The following is a 22,406-nucleotide window of genomic DNA, read 5'->3' as shown; positions in this document are numbered from 1 at the left end:
TCCCACTACTCTTCTCTCGTGACCCCTTTAACCTTACTCTTCCATTTTCCTTTTCTATACTTGCGCTTCCTCCCTTTCCTCCACCTTTGCCCTGACAGTGACATCCTCAGGCCAACTCAAAGAACAAATCAATGATATTTAAAGGCACTTAAAAAAATGACTTTTTAAAAAAGCAGACAAGCAGCTAAGTTGTGCTGTGGATTGAGAGCCAGGACTAGAGATATGAGGCACTGGATTCAAAATTGGCCTCAGATACTTCCTAAGTGTGTGACTCTGGGCCAGGGGTCCCCAAACTACAGGCCACAGGCCACATGCGGCCCTCTGGGGCCATTTATCCGGCCCCCATCACACTTCCGGAAGGGGCATCTCTTTCACTGAGCACTGTATGTGGTGGCGCCACAAAGCACAGCATCTCTCATGTACAGTACCACTTCCAGTGACATAATCCTTTGTGTGGCACCTCTTTCTGAGATTAACTGAAGGAGAACAAGGTGCCACGCAAAGGATTATGTGGCTGCACAAGGGAAGACGTCAGCATGATGGGCGGTGATCTGGGGGAGGGGATTCCGTACTGTGTATACTGCTGCCTGGTATAGTGGTGGCAGTGATGGCCTATGCAAGGTGTGGCAGGCCCATCACAGCCAGTGCTGCAGCCTCCACTATCCCAGCAGTATGCAGATTTGTTTATAGTTTTGTTTTGTTTTGTTTTTTATAGTCCGGCCCTCCAATGGTCTGAGGGATAGTGAACTGGCTCCCTGGGTAAAAAGTTTGGGGACCCCTGCCCTGGGCAATTCACTTGACCCCATTTGCCAACCCCTTGCCCTTCTGTCTTAGAGTTGCTACTAAGACAGAAAGTAAGGGTTGAGGGAACAGTATGGGGGGGAGGGGGAGAAGGGTAAACAAAGTGCAAATTTTAGATCATTATAAAAATATCCACTGTTGTTATTGTTAAATAAGCTGCTGACTTATGCAAGACTTTAAAAGCATTCAACTCACAACCAAAACCATTCAACCTTGCTTGCAGAATCTAGAAGAACCACAAAAAGGGCTCTGGGACATAAGTATCTTCCTTCCTAAATAGACTTTGCAGCTCCTTTATTTCAAAATAACCAATAAGAAAACCTTAAGGAAATCCTTAATTAAAATGAGTAACATTGTTTATTTAATATTACAAAGTATCAGTAGATTGCTGCACATTACAATAAGAAACAATTTAACAACCTATTTGTCAAAATAATCAGGGAAGGAGAGCTCTTAATAGTCTAGCATTCATCAGGTTTGTGCTGGGCACTATACAGAGCACAGTTTCTGCTCTCAGGAGGCTCACATACTATGGCAGTGGCAAATTTAAGGCTTTAATGCATAGCCATGTCAAATACAAAACTATGACACATGGCAGCCATTTGGACTTTGAAATGAGTGAGGGAATCTGGAAAAACAATGCATGAACAACTTATGGCAGTGAGCCTGCATATTAAACTTAATAGCCTTCATTAGCCACATTCACAATTTCCTCAAAGTCTGGAATTAATACCCACCAGCCCTGAGTCTTTAAATGGAGAAAGGGATAAAAGAAAAGGGCAAGGGGCAGGGTAGGGAGGGGGGACAGATGGATTGGGGAGGGAGGAGATAGAGAGGTAGAAGGAAAGAGAGGTGAGGAGGAGAGGGGAAGGGAAAGTGATCAAGAGACAGAGAGAGAGAGAAAAGAAGAGAGACAGAGACAGAGATGGAGAAAGGGAGGCAGAGACAGAGATAGAGATAGAGACAGACAGAGAGGGAGAGGGAGAGGGAAAAAGAGAAAGAGTAGGGAGGGAGGGAGGAACAGACAGACAGAGAGGGGGAGAGGGAGACAGAGACAGACAGAAAGAGAGAGGGGGAGAGAGATAGAAACAAACAGGAGGGAGGGAGGGAGGAACAGACAGACAGACAGAGGGAGAGGAAGTAAGGGAGAGAAAGAGAGAGACAGAGACAGATACAGACACAGACACAGAGGAGGGAGTGAAGGACAGACAGAAAGGGGGAGAGGGAAGACAGAGAGAGGGAGAGGGAGAGAGAAAGAGAGGAGAGGGAGGAAAAGGAGAAGCTTTATCTCTATACCTTGGTTTTTCATTTTTAGTTATATAATCTGAAAACAAGTTATAAGGAAACTACTAATTCTAGAGTTTATCTAAGTAGAAAAATCAAGTTTAAAATATTTAAAATTTCATGGAAGATAAAAAAACAAGTTATACTCCTATATCTGTTGAGGACTGTATGATTTAGCCTATAAGAATTAAATCCAACATCTTTCAACTTTTTCTATTCTACAAATGTTCAATACATTAAAGTCGGCCACAGCCATGACCCAAAGACACTAGACTGTCTCAAAAGTGCCACTATCAAGTTCAGAAAATAACTTACTTAACTTTGTAACAAATCAGCAGATACAAATGGAGTATTCAGCAAGTCAGCTAGTCCACAAGAAATATTAAGAGCTTAACAAGTGACAGGCACTGAGCAATGTGCTAAGGAAACAAAGAAAGGCCCTCAAGAACTTTACATGTTAATGAGGAATACACTACACTAATAACTGAGTCCACACAAGCTACAGTGTGACTGAAACATAATCTCTGAGGGAAGGCACAGAAGACAAGGGGACAGGCCTCCCACAAAAGATGGGACGTGTTAAGTTTTAAAGGATGCCAGGGAAACCAGGTGGTAAGGAGGAGGAGAAAGGGCATTCCAGACCATAGACCTTTGTTTTTTAACCTTCTGTCTTAGAATTGATACTAGGTAAGGGCAGCTAGGTGGCTCAGTGGAGAAAGCCAGGCCTGGAGATGGGAGGTCCTGGGCTCAAATCTGTCTGCAGATATTTCCTAGATGTGTGCTCTGGGCATGTCACATTACCCTAATTGTTTAGCCCTTACTGATCTTCACCCTTGTAACTGATATGATTCCAAGGGTTTAAAAAAGAGAATTAATAATAAGTATTGATTCCAAGGCAGAAGAGAATTAAGGCAATAGGGATTAAGTGACTTGCCTACGGTCACACAGATAGGAAGTATCTGAGGTCACATTTGAACTCAGATCCTCCCAAATCCAGGCCTGGCATCCTAACCATTATAAAACTAGCTTTGTTTCTGTAAGTAATAAAATTTTGATGTAGGTGCTACTATTATCCCCACTTTACAGAGGTCAAATCAAAGATACTGTCAAGGCTTTTGAAAGGCTCAAAAGAAATAATATACATAAAGCGCTGGGCCGATGTGTGTCATTACATAAATAAGTGTCTACTGTTATCATTGCCATCATTATTACAGGGAAACTGAGAGGTTAAAGGATTTGTCCAAAGCCACCCAGCTTGTAGACATCAGAGACAGGATTGTGCTCCAACACTCCAGCTACCATTAACTACCATATCCCTCTCATTAAAAAATGGTCCAGGTTCCATTCTCAAGAAATTTACAAGTTAGGCATAATAAAAGAAAGTCTAATTGGCTAGAACAAGGGGAGAATAAAGAGGGGCCCACACAGTACTCTGAGAAGATCTGAGGAAGGAGAGGTCATGTAAGCTGAGACTTCAGGGGTTGTGGAGGACCCTCAAGAGGCAAAGGCTCAGGAAAGACAACACAGAAGAAATGGTCTGTGTTATTCAGTCATTTCCAACTCCCCTTAACTCCATTTGGGGTTTCTTGGTAAGATACTGGAGTGGTTTGCCACTTCCTTCTCCAGCTCATTTTACAGATGAGGAAACTAAGGCAACCTGGTGAAGTGACTGAGCTAAGCCACAAAGAAAGGATGGAAGAAGAAGAAGAAGAAGAAGAAGAAGAAGAAGAAGAAGAAGAAGAAGAAGAAGAAGAAGAAGAAGAAGAAGAAGAAGAAGAAGAAGAAGAAGAAGAAGAAGAAGAAGAAGAAGAAGAAGAAGAAGAAGAAGAAGAAGAAGAAGAAGAAGAAGAAGAAGAAGAAGAAGAAGAAGAAGAAGAAGAAGAAGAAGAAGAAGAAGAAGAAGAAGAAGAAGAAGAAGAAGAAGAAGAAGAAGAAGAAGAAGAAGAAGAAGAAGAAGAAGAAGAAGAAGAAGAAGAAGAAGAAGAAGAAGAAGAAGAAGAAGAAGAAGAAGAAGAAGAAGAAGAAGAAGAAGAAGAAGAAGAAGAAGAAGAAGAAGAAGAAGAAGAAGAAGAAGAAGAAGAAGAAGAAGAAGAAGAAGAAGAAGAAGAAGAAGAAGAAGAAGAAGAAGAAGAAGAAGAAGAAGAAGAAGAAGAAGAAGAAGAAAGAAGAAGAAGAAGAAGAAAGAAGAAGAAGAAGAACAACAACAACAACAACAAACAACAACAAACAACAACAACAACAACAACAACAACTACAACAACAACAACAACACGGTACTATATAAGAAACTGTGGAGAACACCTAAAAGATGTAAGATAAGAGTTCCTGACCTCAAAAAACTCATCATCTAGGTTGGGAAAGAAAAAAGAACTGGGGGAGGGGAGAGATAAATAAGAAAGCAAGGGGATAGTATTAGTAAACAGGTAATGACAATGAGGGGTTTAAAAGGAATGCTAATTCCCACTGATTAATCAACTAAACACTAATGTGATAAATACACTAAACTGGAAACAAAAGCTATTCTCTGTTGGTAAATGCTTTCCTCTCACCCAGACAGCACAATGGGCTTAAAAAGGGGAAGGGGGGAAAAAAATTTCGATTCACCTATCCAGGATGTGTGCAGTCATGTAGATCTTAGCTAATCTATTAGAACACAATGAATTTAAATAATTCTTCTAACAAGAATTTAACCCCATCACAAATATGTAAATATTTATAGCTGGAAGGTGGCTACCTGGCAGCTCTGAAGAAAATTACTATGTTAAAAAATGCTTCACAAAATATGGGAAAATATGAGATGCTGGCAAAGTTTCCAAGAAAAGTAAACTATAAGATGTCAAATAAGATGACAGTAAAATTCAAACAGAGAGAAAGACCTGTGCAGATGCATGTGAGAAAAGATGTGGGGGTGAATCATGTAAGGAAGGGAAAAAAAGACGAAAAGGAAGAGTTTTATAGCGATCACAAAATATTTTTTAAAATACCAAAAGTAGTATACAGTGAGTTTTAAGAATTTGGAAAAAGGGTAAAATAAAAAGTGGAAAAATATAGTCTTTCCCCTATTCTAAAATGAATAATTTACATTAATTTCAATCAAACTGACAGGCAATAATATCATTGTGTGTGTGTGTGTGTGTGTGTGTGTGTGTATATATATATATATATATATATATATATATATATATATATATATAAGTTGATTTTATTTTGTCAAGAAAATGGCTGACTTTGGCTTTTTGTAGTGGCATAGAATTGGAAATTGAGGAGATGTCCATCAACTGGGGTAGAATTGAATAAGCTGTGACATATGGCATGATTGCATTAGAATACTACTGGCTATAAGAAAATGATGAGGTCCATTTATCACTAGTATTATTTAACATAATATTAGACATGCCAGCAATAGCAATAAGAGAAGAAAAATAAATTGAAAGAATCAGAATGGGCAAAAAGGTAATAAAACTATATTTCTTTGCAGACAACATAATATTTGTAGAAAATCCTATGGAATTAATTTTAAAATTCAAAACTATCAATAATTTTAGCAAAGTAGGAGGATTTAAAATAAGCCCACATAAATCATTAGCATTTTTATATATTACTAACAAAGTCCTACAAAAAGAGATAGAAAGAGCTATTCCATTTAAAATAAGCACAGATTGAATAAAATGCCTGGGAGTATACCTGCCAAAATAAACCCAGGAACTATATGAACCTCATTATAATGCTTTTTACACAAATAAAGTCAGATCTAAATAAGTGAAGAAACATTAATTGTTCATGAATGGGTAGAGCCAATGTAATTAAAATGGCAACGTCACACAATCCAACCTTTTTTCTTTCTCGAAACATTTATTTAGAGTCTATATTATTTAATGTCACACCAATTAAATTACCAAAAAAGTATTTTATTGAGCTAGAAAAAAATAATAACAAAATTCATTTGGAAGAACAAAGATCAAGAATATCAAAAGAACCAATGTAAAAATGTAAGGGAAAGAGGTCTAGTAGTCCCACATTTTAAACAGTATTATATCTGGTACTGGCTAAGAAATAAAAAAGCAGATCAGTAGAACAGGACAGATATACAACTGTGAATTTTAAAACTATTCCACCCTAATCAGACCATTCTTTAGAAGATGTGATTTAGCTATTTCCTGATCAGTAACAATGGAGATACTTGGAATAACAGAATCAGGTCTTGGAAACTCTGCATTCTCCACCCTACTCAGTTTAACAAGATTAGGAAGGTCTGCATCAAACTCAAGATTTAATTATCTGAGAAAATGGCCTTCAACAGACATGTACGAAAAAAAGGACAGATCTCTGGACTGCCCTAAGTCAAGCTTGAGCCACCATTGGCACATGTGAAACACAGGAAGGGAGGTAGAGAACAGCCTTGAGAGTTCTCGTGACTTCCTGTGGAGAGGGCTAGAGGGCAGTTTGATCCTGGAGCACCTGATTGGAGGAGCCCTGCAGACAGCTTTCCTTCAGATCGGTCACATGAGTAATAAGGACTGACTCCCTTCTCTTCCTTGGCTCTCCAAGGCCTTAAACTCCAGCTTTAGCTCAGCCTGGGCTGAGTTAAACTCCTTTCCTTCTTTCCCTTGCTCTCTCACCCTCTAATATTTTTCTTCCTCCTGTTGTAATTAAATCACCATAAAATTTCCAGCGGAGTTTGGGTGTTTCATTAGGATTTTAAAAATAAATTCCTTGGTGACCAAATATAATTATTACATTCAGTCTCAACCATAACTTTAACCCATAAACAACAAAAGGTAATAAAAGATTACAGTAATCTTACATTTGACAAAAGCATAGATCCAGGTTTTGAGGATAGAAAATCACTCTTTGGTAAAAATTGTTGAGAAAACTGGAAAGTAGTTTGGCAGAAACTAGATGTAGACCAATATCTTATACCATTTACCAAGGTAAGAACAAAACGGAGACATGATATAGACATAAAAGAAGATGTCATAAGTAAATTAGAAGAAAAAGGAACAGATTATCTATCAGATTTATAGATAGGACAATCTGAGTTGATGATAAGAGATAAATGAAAGCATTGTAAAATGTAAAATGGATAATTTTGAATATATTAAATTTAAAATTTGTAAAAATAAAACAAATTTTGCCAAGATCAGAAAGAAAGCAGAAAATTGAAAGGGGGAAGAGGATTTTCATAGTCTCTTGGATAGAAGTCTCATATCTAAAATATATAGAAAACTTTGTCAAATAAATAAGAATAAGAGCAATACCCCCAATTGATAAATGGGCAACAGATATGAAAAAAATGTTTAGATGAAGAAATTAAAGCCATATATAGGTAAATGCAAAAATAATCTAAATCACTATTGATTAGAGAAATGCAAAACAAAACAATTCAAAGATATCACCTCACATTCTTCAAATTGCCTAAAAGAAAGGGCAAAATGACAAACGTTGGAGGGGATATGGAAAAATGGGAACACTAATACACTGTTAATGGAGCTATGACCATTTTTAAGTAATTTGTAATTTTACCCAGAGAGTTATAAAGCAATACCATTGCAGGGTCTGTTTCCCAAGGAGATTGGGGAAAAAAGAAATATATTTTCCAAAATATTTATAACAGTTCTTTATGTGGTGGCAGAGAACTACAAATCAAGGGGAGGTCCATCAATTGGGGAATGGCTAAACAAATTGTGGTACATGGTACATGAAATAATTACGGTCCTATGAGAAACAATGAGCAAGCTAATTTTTTTTTAACTTGAAAAGAACTACATACAGAAAAATGAATAGAATCAAGAGAACATATGCAGCTACAGATTTAATACTTGCAGAATAAATTATGAATGTTACCTCAAAAGGATGAACTGAAAAATGGAAACACAAAAGACATAATTATATATTCTGGAATCAAAGATAGAAACATTTGATTTTCCAGATACCAATATAATTACAGCAATCATCCCTGTCCATTCTTCCCCAGATAGTAATGAACCACATGTGACACTGAAAGTAGAAAATACATTATATGATTGTCTTCTAGATTCCTGGGGCATCAAGATATATACTGATGAGTGTGCCTGATTCTAATTGTAATTCTATTAGCTCTATTAATGTTGTCGGGGTGTCTGAACACCTTTGGAAGTCCAAAAGCCTTCACCACAAATGGTGCCTGTGGGACCTTTATCTGTGGAACATCCGTTCCTTCTAATGCCTAACTCCCTTATGAATTTATTGGGAAGAGATCTTTTGTGTAAATTAAGAGCCACAACAAAATGTACTCAAGATGGCAATCTTACATTAGAACTAACTGAAGAATCTCTAAATTCGTTCTTTCTAGATAGTAAGGAGATGGATAAAACTCCCATCTTGAAAATACCAACAGATATACCTGAATCTCTCTGGACTACATCTTCTACCAATTTGGGCCTGCTTAAATCAGCTATTCCGGTCAAAATTAGAATGAGAGGTGGTCAACCTCTGCCCATTCCTCAATATTCATCATCAAAAGAAAAAATCAAGAGAATTGTCCCAGTGATAAATTCTTTAATTAAGCAGAAAATAATAATCCCACGCAAATCAAAATACAATACGCCTACCTTTCCTACTAAAAAAACAAAATTAGATGAAAATGGAAAACCTGCGTATTGATTTGTTTAAGATTTAACAGCTATTAATAATCATTTCATCAAAAGACACCCTGTTGTTCCAAGTCCAACAACTATTATTTCCTCTATTCCTAGCACCACTAAATATTTTACAGTAGTAGATTTGTGTTTCACCTTTTTATAAATACCCATTCACGAAGATTCCAAAAATATATTTGCATTCACCTGGAAAGGATCTAAATTACATGGTGTCGTCTACCTCAAGGTTACACAGAAAGTCCAACTTTATTTTCCCAATTTTTTTTTTAAAATTTAAAACCCTTACCTTCCACCTTGGAATCAATACTGTGTATTGGTTCCCAGGCAGAAGAGTGGTAAGGGCTAGGTTAAGTGACTTGCCCAGGGGTCACACAGCTGAATAGTGTCTGAGGCCAGATTTGAACCTAGGACCTCCCATCTCTAGGCCTAGCTCTCAGTCCACTGAGCTACCCAGCTGCCCCCTTTTCCCAATTTTTGACACAAGATTTGGTAAATATAGAGTTTAAGGAGAGCCGTTTATTATACTTTGTGGATGATTTGCTCCCTTGGCCTCACCAAATGCCACAGCATGCCAATAAGATAGCAAACATCTCTTGTTGGAATTATATGAAAGAGGAAACAAGATCTCAAAATTAATTTGGTTAATTTGGTAGGAGTTTGACAAAAGTGAGGAGAGAAATTTGATAAAGCCCTTAGTTTAATTTGAGAAGTACAAATAGAAAATAGAAAGGAGGAAAGAGAGATTATTACTCTAACACCTTATAACTTTACCTAAATTCCTAATTCTACCTAAATTTTCTAAAAATCCCTAATCTAACTGTCTTCGAGGACAGGTTCTTCTTGCCTGGCAAACCAGGCCTAACTATCTACATTGTCTACCTAGAAATATATTCACTAACTAACAACCTATGCTAATAAATAAACAGCCACCACCTATGAACTCCTTAAATCTACCCAACTGTCAATAGTAAAAATCTTCCAGTCACAGAGACAAAGACAGACTAACCTCCTGCTTTCTAGGGACCCAGAGGCAAAAGCCCCCTCAACTGCCAACTGACCTTCCTTATATATCTCCCTCATCTATTAGGTAATGAAATCTTCAGCTCTTCCTCACAGAAGCCTGTCAATTCTCTTCTCAGCTCTGCTTCTTTTACTGAGAAATCTGTCACTGCCTCCTAAAGAGACAGGATAATTAAGAAAATCTCTTTAACAATATACATATATATATATATATATATATACATACACATATGTGTGTGTGTGTGTGTGTGTGTGTGTGTGTGTGTGTGTGTGTGTGTGTAATATTGTACATTTTAAAATGGATCTGAACCCTGGGAGATGTAGTCTCTCCTTCCCACTCTCCTTCCCTCTCGGCTCTAATTTCTCAGACTAAAATGGTTCACAACCTCAGACTGAATAAAAATGGAAGAAAAAAATTGCTGCTCTTATCATTGACAGTGGCTCTGGCATGTGCAAAGCTGGTTTTTGCTAGGGATGATGCTCCTTGGGCTGTGTTCCCCTCCATTGTTGGATGCCTAAGTCAGCAGGGTGTCATGGTGGGAAGGGGGCAGAGGGACAGTCATGTTGGTGATGAAGCCCATAGTAAGTGAAATATCCAATTGAACGTGGCATTGTTACCAACTAGGATGACATTGAGAAAATGTGGCATCATACCTTCTACAATGGGCTTTGTGTAGCCCCTAAGGAACACCCTGTTCTGCTTACAGAAGCTCCCTTAAACCTCAAGGCCAAAAGAAAGAAGATGATACAGATCATGTTTGAGACCTTCAACATTCCAGGCATGTATCTTGCTATTCAGGCTGTGTTGTCTCTGTATGCCTCTAGTTGTACTACTGGTATTGTTATGGACTCTGGTGAGGGTGTCACCCACACTGTGCCCAACTATGATGGTTATGCCCTTTCCCATGCCATTCTTCATCTAGATTTTGGCTGGTCATGGCCTGACAGACTACCTCATGAAGATACTGACAGAAGGAGGATGCAGCTTCACTATCACAGCTGAAACGGAAATTGTTTGGGCCATCAGGGAGAATCTGTGCTATGTTGCCCTGGACTTCGAGCAGGAGATGGCCACTGCTACTTCATCCTCTTTCCTGGAGAAAATCTATGAGCTTCCTGATGGCTAGGTGATCACAAATAGCAATGAGAGGTTCAAGAGTCCAGAGGCCCTCTTCCAACCATCCTTCCTGGGAATGGAATCTTATAGCATTCATGAGACCACTTTCAATTCTATCATGAAGTATGATGTTGATATCCAAAATGATCTATATACCAACACAGTATTGTCTGGTGGTACTTCCATGTTCCTGGTATTGCTGACAGAATGGAGAAAGAAACCACAGCCCTGGCACCTAGTGCAATGAAAATTAAGATCACTGCTTCCCCTGAATTAAAGTATTCCATCTGGATTGATGGCTCTATTCTAGTTTCTCTCTCTACTTTCCAGCAGATGTGGGATCAACAAGCAGGAATATGATAATCTGGTCATCCACTGCCCATCATAAATGCTTCTAAATGGACTGCTAGCAGATGTGTAGCATTTGCTGCATAAGTATTCATGAAATAAGAATTTGCCCTGGCAAATATACACCTCATGTTAGCCTCATGAAACTGGAATAAGTCTTCTTTGAAAAGAAACTTGTCCTTGGGGAAGTTTGTAGCTGATATTAGATAAATATCGGCACATTGGGGAAAAAAAAAACGGAAAACCTGGAAAGACCTATATGAACTGATACAAAGTGAGCAGAAACAGGAGAACATTGTACATAGTAATGGCAATATTATGAACATTTATGATGTGAATTTTAAAACTACTCCACCCTACTCAGACCATACTTTTGAAGATCTGATTTAGCTATTTTCTGATTAGTAACAATGGGGATACTTGGTCTAACAGAATCAAGTCTTGGGAACTCTATATTTCTCCACCCTACTTAGTTTAACAAGGTCAGGAATGTCTGCACCATACTCAAGGATTAAGTAGCTGAGAAAAAGGCCTTCAACAGACATGTGCAGAAACAGCGGACAGACCCCTGGGCTGTCCTAAGTCAAGTTAAGCTAACATTGGTACAGACGAGACACAGGAAAGAGACGTAAAACCGTCTATATAGGGCATGTCACTTCCTCTCTTCAGCCTCTTTTCCCAGAGAAGTGTCTGGCTGGCAGCATGCTAAGTATTCCGACATCTTGGTGTGGTGGCAACTATTTGTCTGGGTTTTGGAGGTGAGTTTGCCCTTGAACTAATTCAGGTTCAGGCATCTTGGCTGAGCCTTCTTGGAGTTCAGGCTGATTCCTTCCTCTTTTATTCTCCAAAACTTTACCTTCTAGAGCCTCTAATCTTCCAGCCCAGCACAAGCCAGGCGGGAGAAATCCTACACCCTTTCCTTCTCCCTTCTTCTTAAATTTCTTTCCACTATATTAATTAAATCACAATAAGTTTCCAGACTGACTTGGGTAAATTTTTTTTATTTGGGATATCCATGGCGACCAATAAATTAGGTCACAACGCTAAAATTATCCTTTACAGTTTATGACTTAGGTATTCACAGCAATACAGTGATCCAATATAATTCTCAAAGACTCATAATAAAAAATGCCATCTGACACCAGATAAAGATCTGATGGAGTCTAAATGCAGACTGGCACATACTACATTTCACTTAATTTCTTCATTTTTCTCTTGTTTGTTTGCATTCTCTTTCATAAAAAAACTAATAATGAGAAATGTAAAACATCAGATTGTAAACACTATTGTCCTTCATTTTGAATAATAATTTTAAAATTACATTTATATAGTGCTTTTAGGGTTTGCAAAGCACTTTGTCTTAAAGATGAAATTAAATGGATAGCCCACTGAGAAAGTTCAATTAATACTTTTATCTTGGGCATATAATTTTTTAACCCTTACCTTCCATCTTAGAATCAATACTGCATATTGGTTCCAAGGCAGAAGAGTGGTATGGGCTAGGCAATGGGGGTTAAGTGACTTGCTCAGGGTCACAGAGCTAGGAAGTGTCTGAAGCCAAATTTGAACCCAGGAGCTCTCATCTCTGGGCCTGGCTCTCAATCCACTGAGCCACCTAGCAGCTGCCCCTGAAAGATAATTCATATAGACAATAGGCTAGGGCCAGGACTGAACAGAAAGGGCTCAATAGCACTGGAAATATTGCAGCATTTTCAATGATCTCAAGTGACTTCCTGACACAGACCAGCATCTTTTTACATCCTTCCAATGATGCCAACTGGATATACATCAAAGTGTATCATAATTTCTAAAATCACAAGGATTCCAGAGGGAGAAACATAGTAGGGGGTAAATAAGCAGTAACATTTCACCACTGTGAAATACACATATATAAGAAATAGAATCAAAGATCAAGGAAATGTATGAGGCAGGTCCATCATAATTCTGATGACCTGAGTGTCACAGTGGTACCATGCAATGTTAAAATTACTAAAGGGGGAGGTAGCTCGGTGGCTCAGTGGATACAGAGCCAGACCTGGAGATTGGAGGTCCTGGGTTTAATCCTGGCCTCAGATGTGTGACCCTGGGCAAATCACTTAACCCCCATTGCCTAACCCTTACTGTCCTTCTGCCTTGGAAGTGATACTTAGTATAGATTAAGAGTTTATTTAAAAAGCAATTAGCACTGTGCATAGCAATAGGTACTATACAAAATGCATTTTCCCTCCCACCACTTTTTCTTCCCTCTTGAAAGAAGATGTCAGTTCTTTGATTGTACAACTAACACACTCTCAGGAGCCACTTAATAAAGGCTTGTGGTTTACTCATGGGTTATAGCCACAGAGTCCTTAGCCAGGGAGCATTCTATTTCCCATCTCGGGAGTTGTGAGAGGTAGGGCAGATGTCATCATCCCTCATTCAATTTAGTGATGGTTCTTCTCCCTGAACATAAGTAGGCTGATTCCTGGACAACAAAAAGTCTCTCCCAGGGCCTACAGGAATGCCCTCCAGAGCACCCAAAGAAGAGTGAAGTGGGGAGAGGGTGAAAGTGACCACGGGCTCAGGATGGGCAGGGCAGAAATGGCAGAGGAGAGGAAAGAGAATTCAAAAGCTGCAGAAAGTCCATTAGAGGGCCAAAATTATAAAGAACAACCACATGTAGATTAATGGAGTAGGGAAACATAGAGGGAAAGAATATGTGCGGGTCATGGGTAAGGACAAAGAACAGGAGGAGTAAGTAGTGAGGCAGTGGGAGGGGGGCAGATAATAAAGATCACACAGAAGATAATAAACAAAAGAGGGGAATTTCAAAATCCAAGATATGTCATGGCAGAGTTTTAAGTGACTGTGAGATCTAAGCTAGGATCCTCCCTTTGGATGGCTGAGGTGGAGTGAAAAGGAGGAAGACTGAAGCTAGTAAGAGGCTAGGTCTAGTCCTCCCCCTGGCCCTGTGTTTGGGGAATGAGAAAAGGAGGAAATAACAAGGAGTGGCTGTGTAAGGGTGTAGTGCTTTTTGAAGACAGCAAAGTTTCCAGGAGTACCAAAAAGTGGTATGTATGTGACGTACAAAGATCTCAAATGACAAGATTGTTCATTCATTTGATGAAGGGGGCTCAAGGCCCAGATACAGTTAATCTTCATGCATAGTACTACTTTTCTATCCTTTGTTCTGTTGTAGTATCAGAAACATCACAAACAGGAATAAAAATAATAAATGAAAAGTCAAAGAACATATAATAGCGAGCCATGAAGGATCTAATAATAAACAATGAATCAAAAGCAGTGTTCAAAGATCACAGATTTTTTATCTCTAGGAAGGACATCAGAGATCCAATTTCTTCATTTTAGTTAGCTAGTTCTTTAATAAGTTCTCTCATTTGTTATTCTGAGGCCAAGTACTTCTATCTTGCCTTCGCATTGCCATTCACAGGCCTGTTTACTCAGAATAGGAAATTTAGCCTTAGCTAATTCATCCCACTTAAGCAACTTGGTGGCCCTTTAGATTACAGAAGGTCCCCATAATTGGTGCTGGGCTTGAAAACTCAATTGGCTTTATCCCAGCTGCAGCTCAGAACTCCTGAGCATAAGAAATCCATCAGCTTCATCCTCCCTGGTAGCCAGGATCATATAGGTATGTACATGTACCACCAAACCCAACTCAAGGCTTCAATTTGGAAATGAGAAAGCTGAGATCCAGAGAACCAGGTGAATAGTTTAGGGTAACAGAAAATACAATGCTATCATTCATACTCCTTTTATAAAGTAAATACATTCTATGGCAAAATAAACCATTCACAATGTTTGCATTCAATCCTGACTCTCTTCCTAAAAGATGATGGAACCCAGAATATAAGATTAATCACACAAAAAGCAGTGTTGGAATACAAAGAATCAGGGTTGGCAAGAACCCCAAATCGTTGCCCAGCCCAATAAGAGACATCACTCATGGAGAAGACATGACTCATGGATTACACTCTTTTAACAATGGCACACACATGAATTATAACTTCATACCAAGCCAAACACTTATCTTAGGGATGCATGAACAACATTCTCTCACAAAAACACCAATAAAATAGCAAGGCTATGACAGAACAATAAAAACCATACCTGTGGCTCATTACCAGGAGTTATGAAAAAGGGGCCCCACCCCTTGCTGGTGGAATAAATACAGTACCATATATCAGAGATTTTCCTCACAAGAGAGTCACCTTCCAGGAGAGTTAGTATGAAGTATAATTTCCCCCATTTATGAGACAGCAGTGTTTGGAGAAAGTCATTTATATCTTCAACAATTTAAAATACCTTGGGGAACTGCGAGCAATGACTTTTCCTTCACCCTCTGTGAAATCACAATAAAATGTTCTCAAGCTTGTCAATTTATTGTATCCTTAATTCACTTTCTTATAGTAGTACTCATCATGTTACTTGTCTACAAAATCACATCACTGTATGCCACACTAGCCAATGAACTTTGTCATAAAGACATGAAAGTCAAGAGAATTCTGGTTCCTTATTTCTCAGCCTTGGTGATTGTTACTAATGTACCAGGAAGTTCAAGGAACCTCTGAAGTAGACTGATATGTAAATGTCAACATATTCATTTCACAGACATCTAGCACATAGGACATTAAACTAAAGACCAACTTGTTTTGGACAGGTTTTCCCCTTTTTTCTAGTATAATTTTTGCTAAATTGTCTTAACAGAAAGACTCAGCCCACTTATAAAATGCATCTCTACCCATAAATCATTCCTTAATTCCATTCTCCTACTTCTAGAAAGCCTAATTCATTATGATAAAACATTTTTTTAATGCTTACATTTTTCTTGACAATTATTACATTCCCAAACAGGAATTGGATGATTTCACATAAGAAGTGAACAACCCAGTGGCAATAAGACTAAGTTTCGTAGTATTTAATTTTGATTCAACTCTGCTTTTCTCTTTCTCATTAAACCAACTGTGAAAGAGCTGACTTTAAGAAGTCTGAAACTCTCACCTACACATTCAGAAACCATACAATCTCTTACAAATGTCCAGTCACTGTTAAAAATTACAGTTTCAACACTTAATCATCCTGTAACATTTCTTGTATTCCCAGGACCCCTGCAAGAAATTTTTAAATTGAAAACTGAAAAGGTGATGCATCTTTCTTTGTAGTGACTGAATAAATTTTTGCTCTATGAGAGTGGAACTGTCAAAGAACTGAATTTACAAGTATAAAAAAAGCTATTTCAGTACTCTGCCGTTTCCTAGCAACTACCGATATTTTCTCATCACATGTAGGTAATATGGATAAAATCTGTGTTTCAGTGCAGTCACATGTCAATGAAAGCAATGCTCTTTGGTGGAAAAAAAAAACTTTGCTAAATGATTTAGTTTTGTCTTAATCCACAAGTCTTGTCCATTTAATCTAGATTTATGACTCTAAAAGAGTAACTACAATTGCTAAATAGGCCAGGTGAAATAGTGACCACTGTTTAATTTCCCCAGGAAGAAAGGACACAGAAATTACCAGGTAGGACTGATGGCAATAGAGAAGTTACCTGAAGATTAATCTGGGGACTTCAGATATGAAGGATGAAGTTGTTGTTCTCAAGAACAGTGGAATTTAGAATCAGTTTCAAGAATATGCTTCATTAGTTTGGGAGCAGGTTCTAAAACTACCTTCTTACCAGTTCTTTTTAAGAAAAGTTGTCATGAAAAGATAAATCTTATGAGTAAAGCCAACTTCTACTTACTCTTGAGCACCTTAAGAACCTTAAGAACCTTGAGAACCTTAAGAAACTGGTGAGGCTGGCCCAAGTACGGGATCACTACATATTCTCAGTGGAGTCAACAGGTGTCTTGTCCCCTGAGGTCCTGGTGAGTGAAGCCATCAAAGTCCTAATGGGAAAATGTCGGCACTTCATGGATGAATTGGATTCAGTTCAGATGGACTAAGTGTCTTGCAGAGACAACAGGTGGATACCCTACTCCCAAAATAAACTCTAGGAACTATTCTATAATTCCTGATCAGACTCAAAAAAAACAAACAAACTTGTTTTGGAAATCAAAGTTTGGAAATCAAAAGCATCAAAGATGGACAAAAAAAACCTTAGATATCATCTAATTCAACTTCCTCCTTTTACAGTTGAGGAAACTGAGGCAGAGAGAAATTTAATCCCTTTCCTAAAGTCACAGCCCATTAGGGACGTAGCCAACACAACTAGAATCTAGTCCTAATTTCCCTCCCCACAGAGCTTTTTTTTTTCCACTAACACTTGGAAATAGTCTGAAGTCACCATCATTTGCAAACAAAGCTTCATAATATTACCTAAATTTCAGTTCATGGCCACAAGTCCCAAATACTTATTGTACTCTGTTCCTCCATTCCTCACCCCCACTCCTGGCTCTGTCTTCTAAAAATGCCAGACTAGACTAAGGCAAAATTTAAAACTTTTTGTTTTCTTGGTATCTTGGGAAGAAAAAGATAAGTAGGCCTCCTGTTATAATGGAAAGAACTGAACTGAAAATTAGGAGACCTGAATTTCTAAACCTGCCTTTGCCAAAAGTCATTTAGCTTTTATGTGCCTCAGTTTCCCTATTTTTAAAATGAGGAAATTGGATCACATCAGTGGTCTTAAATTCAAATTTCATGTTTAAGCTTAGACCACTCCTCTACCTGCCCTGCCTGATGCCTTTTCGTTGTTCCAACCTAGCTGACTCCTCACTAATGTCCATCCTCGCTTGACCCCCATACCCACCCCAGACTTTCCCAAACCCATGCATTGGTGCCCATTCTCCAGCCTCCTACCTGGAATGGCCCCTCACCCCTAATGAATTCTAACCTCAGAGCCATTAAAATGCTATGTCTTCCAATAAGCTCCCTTCCTGCCATGATCTCTCCAGTTAGCATACTGCTTATCCCTTGCATGAACTTGTCGTATATTCTTATTTAGCACTCTGGTCATTTGTGTACATCAGCTCTGAAATTTGATGATTCAATGATGGCGCTCACAACTGCTGAGAAACTAGAAATCATGGAAAAGCTTCAAAAGGATGAATCAGTAAAAAAAAAAACACTGCTGCCATATGTGAAAAATGGTGCATATGTAATTCCTGCTTATATTGACAAAAAGAAAAATCAACTGCATTTATAGGTAGCTGATCAAGTTATGTCTATAAACAAAGCTGTACCAAGCACTTTGAAAAGGCAAATCAAGGTCCTGCTTTAGAGCACCTCATAATTTTAATCAGCCAATAGGTCACCTAAATAATGACATAAACAATCTGACAGTTACATTGGAACTATTGACTAAGTATGAGAAGAGGGCATAAAAATAAACTTTTCTTGTAATGCAAAACAGTTGTTTTTCTGTGCTGTGGTAAGTACAGAGAAAGATATGTATGAATGAATGAATGAATGAATGAGCATTAAGGATTTCTATATGCCAAGAACTGTGCTAAGCACTGGGAATTAAAATAAAAAGCAATGATAGTATCTAACCTCCAGAAGTGTATACTCTAATAGAGTGAAAAAACAAATATGGAAAGGATGAATGAAGCATAACTGGAGTCAGGCACAGATGTAGGGGCTCCCTGTTTCATCTGACTGCTGTTCTCATGAGAAAATACGATTTCTTCATTGCCTCATTAGGATAGATTCTACTTTTTTCATTGTTGTTATTCAGTTGTTCTAGTGGTGTAAACTTTGTAACCCCATTTGGGTTTTTTTGGCAAAGATCCTGGAGCAGTTTGCCATTTCCTTCTCCAGTTCATTTTACAGATGAGGAAACTGAGGCAAATAGGGTTAAATGACTTGTCTACTGTCACACAGCTAGGAAGTGATTGAAACTAGATTTGAACTAAGGAAGATGAATCTTCCTTCTCTAAACCCTAATCTATCCACCGCTTAGCTGCTACCTCTCCCCCTAAAAAATTACCTTGAAACTATTCCATAAACATTTATTCCTGTCACTCTTAAGAGGGTGTAAGCTTATTGTAGGTCAGGAACTGTCTGACTTTTGCTTATATCCCTAGTCTAGCTTAGTGTCTGACACATATATAGTAAGTTCTTACTAAATTCTTGATAATTACATTTATGGTTCTTTAATCCAAAGTATGGAGCCATAAGAAATGTAGCTAACTCCATGCCAAGTACATTCTAGCAAGGTGGGGGGAGGGGGCAGTTTATAGGATAGAGTAAAAGGGGAGGGTATTCGTCAGGTTACGGACAAGAACTTCTGCTCTAGAGAAGCTTCTTGAAACATATAAAAAATAAAGTGAAGTACAACAGCTCTAGATTTACCATCGGAAGGACAGACCTTGGCCAAATTACTACAACCTCATTGAACCTAAACTTCCTTACCTATAAAATCGAAGGACTCTATAACGTGATTCATAAGGTCTTTTCTAGCTCTTAATTCTAAGATCTATGACCACTGGGAGCTGAGGAAAAGCAGCAGCTGCTCCTGGGCTTAGAGCTATAGGCACTTAGAGGAGCAGGTCAGGAACACCTCCCAACATCCAGCATATATCCAGCAACATCAGGAACCCGAGGCAACTCCTTCAGCTGGGGAGGCTTGGCTGCCAGGGGCAGCAGATGACAGCTATAGGCAGTGGATTCCAGAAGTGAAGTAGTGGTTGGCAGCAGGAACAGAGAGAGCATTTCAGAGAACAGAGAGGCATTCCAATAAAGGAGGGCCACAGAGATGCCCAGGAAAGATGCAGAAAAAGGGAGAAAATTATTGAGACAGCAAAGCAATGCAAAAAGGGAGCACAGAAGGAAAGGCAACAAGATATATAGGAAAACAACAGAAATGAAATCAGCTCTGAAACAAGAGAAGCAAATACCTCAGAGATATCATCAAAGGCACCCCCCCCCCCATACACACCTCCAGCAAGCAGCAGTAAGAGCAGAATAACATGATGCAGGACCCAGGACAAGATGTCAATCACTTCCAATATAGTTCAGTGAAAGTTCCCTCAACTGTCCCTTCTTTCCACCTTTCTCCAGGAGTAGTGTAGGAAACTAAGAGGGAGGACATTGAGAAGGCAGCTTAGGACATTATGGAGGTTCCTAGTTCAAACCCATTAGTTTCTTCCTCTTTTCTTATTCTCCTATTTCAGTCAATCAACATGCATTTTTTAAATGCCTGCTGAAATTATTCACCAGCCACTCTGCTAGATGCTAGTGAAATAAATAACAAAAGTGAGATAGTCTTTGTGTATCCATTTCAGATTATACACAAACTGAATTCTAACATAGATAAAAATCATATGGCAAATTTTGGAGGGAGAGGCAATAATAACTGGGGGTATGAGGAAGACCTTTTGAAGGAGGCAGCACTTGAACTAATCCTCAAAGAGATATTCCAAGAGGACAAGGTCTAAAGGGAAAGCATTCTAGGCATGAAAGACAGCTTGTGCAAAGAGAAGGAGGAAGGAGATGAAATATTGTGTATAGGCTAAGTACCCATTTTGGCAGAAAGGATGAATGCCTGAGGAGAAGTAAGGTATAATTATCCTGGAAAGATAAGTTGGAGTCAGACTGTGAAGGACTTTAAATGACTAACAGAAGAATATGTATTTTCTTCTAAAGGGAATGGGGAGTCACTGAAGCTTCTTGAAGAAGAGTTTATAGAATTTCCCTGTTAAGAATTTTATTGGGCCAAGCTATGCATTTTAAGGAGAAGCATGAAAGAAGACAAGCTTGATGTAACATGTCTCATGGTTATTAAATCTAGTAAAATTTACTGTTACTTCAAAATCTGTGTTTATAAAAAGGGCATCAATTCTTTCCCAGAAGGAAGCAGAGGTCCACAATAGCAAAATTTTCCCACCTATTTGGGTATGGGCTTGAGTCAAAAGTATGACAACCCTAGAAATCATCTGGGTGTCATTTACACAAGGGCTACTTCCATGCTACATTAATATGGTAGAAAATACAAAAGGCTGGCTTCAGAGTCAGGAAAATCTGAATTCAAGCCCTGCCTCTGACACTCATTAACTGTGTGACAATGTGCAAGTCGTTTAGCTTTTCAGGGTATCAGTCAGCTCTCAGAGACTATAAATTATAAGAAATTGCAGATCTGAATTAGTAAATGAGTTTACCCTTCCAGGAGATACTTATTCTAATGAAATAATGGGTCATGGCCAACAAAACAAATAACTAAAACACTATGCCTAGAAAATTATTTTTAATGAATAGGTAAGAATAATTATAACTAGTACATCAATTTTCCAAATGTATTATAAATGAATAAGGGCTTAAAAAGGGTAGGTTTTCTTTGGCAAGTAATCATTTCACTTACAACCTCATTTACTACTATAGTGGAGAGAGTCTTTGAGTTGGAGTCAAGAAAACATGGGTTCATATTCTCAGACACTAGTTGCGAGTGTGTGACCATTAAATCACTTAACCACTCCCTCCCTCTCTTTTCATATGCCTTTTCAGTGTCTGCAGATTGATTACATCAACATGCCTAGTGATAGAGGATACAAATATGTTTTACTGATAGTGGAAAGACTAACTCAATGGACTATGGTTTTTAACTTCTCATTCATTCTTTCCACCTGTCCTGAACTTTTTGGTCCGTATACATTATGGAAATTACCCTTTATTTCCAGAGACTTATAGACTTGTTGTAAAATGCTAGATGTAAAGTGACTTCCCATGTCTGAGTCTATGGCATCTGGAATGCCGTATCTAGGAACTATTTCTTTAAGCGGTGTTCTCACTACCATGCCAGTGTTGTTTTACTTTGATGGGTATGCTTCTATAGCTAAACTGTGTCCAAATTCAACATCTTAAATGGACAGAGGTTCTTTCACTTGCACTGTTCTATCTGAGAACAAAACCCAAAGGAGACTTACACATTTCCCCATATGAGATACTTTTGGACAACCAGTATGGAAGGACTACTAACTCATCTTATGTTTCCATGCTGGGAGGGGAATGCCAGTTCCACACCTACCTGACACAGATATAGGATAGACTGGAAGAATTGAGAAGACTAGGATTACTAGTGCAAAGGGTCCCACTAGATTTCTCACTACATAACATCAGGCCAGGAGACAAAGTGTATGTGAAAAATTTCACCAAAGACAAACCAACAGAGCCCAGGTGGATTGGCCCATAGAATGTAGCCCTCACTACTCCTACATCAATCAAAGGATATTTGGAAAATAGGGAAAGATTCTTGGTGTCATGCA

General features: G+C 38.5%; 1 protein-coding gene and 1 pseudogene across 3 annotated transcripts in view; one reads left to right on the top strand and one right to left on the bottom strand.

Annotated features, from left to right (window-relative positions):
- The window catches only part of PRIM2 (DNA primase subunit 2), a 391,097-nt gene that overhangs the window by 287,000 nt on the left and 81,691 nt on the right, over positions 1 to 22,406 (bottom strand). The window lies entirely within an intron of this gene.
- On the top strand, positions 608 to 11,363 carry LOC103096034 (actin, cytoplasmic 2-like; annotated as a pseudogene).

Source organism: Monodelphis domestica, chromosome 2 (genome assembly GCF_027887165.1).
Source record: "Monodelphis domestica isolate mMonDom1 chromosome 2, mMonDom1.pri, whole genome shotgun sequence".
Taxonomy (NCBI): Eukaryota; Metazoa; Chordata; class Mammalia; order Didelphimorphia; family Didelphidae; genus Monodelphis; species Monodelphis domestica.
The sequence above is the reverse complement of the archived record's forward strand: the minus strand, read 5'-3'. Positions and strand labels throughout refer to the sequence as shown.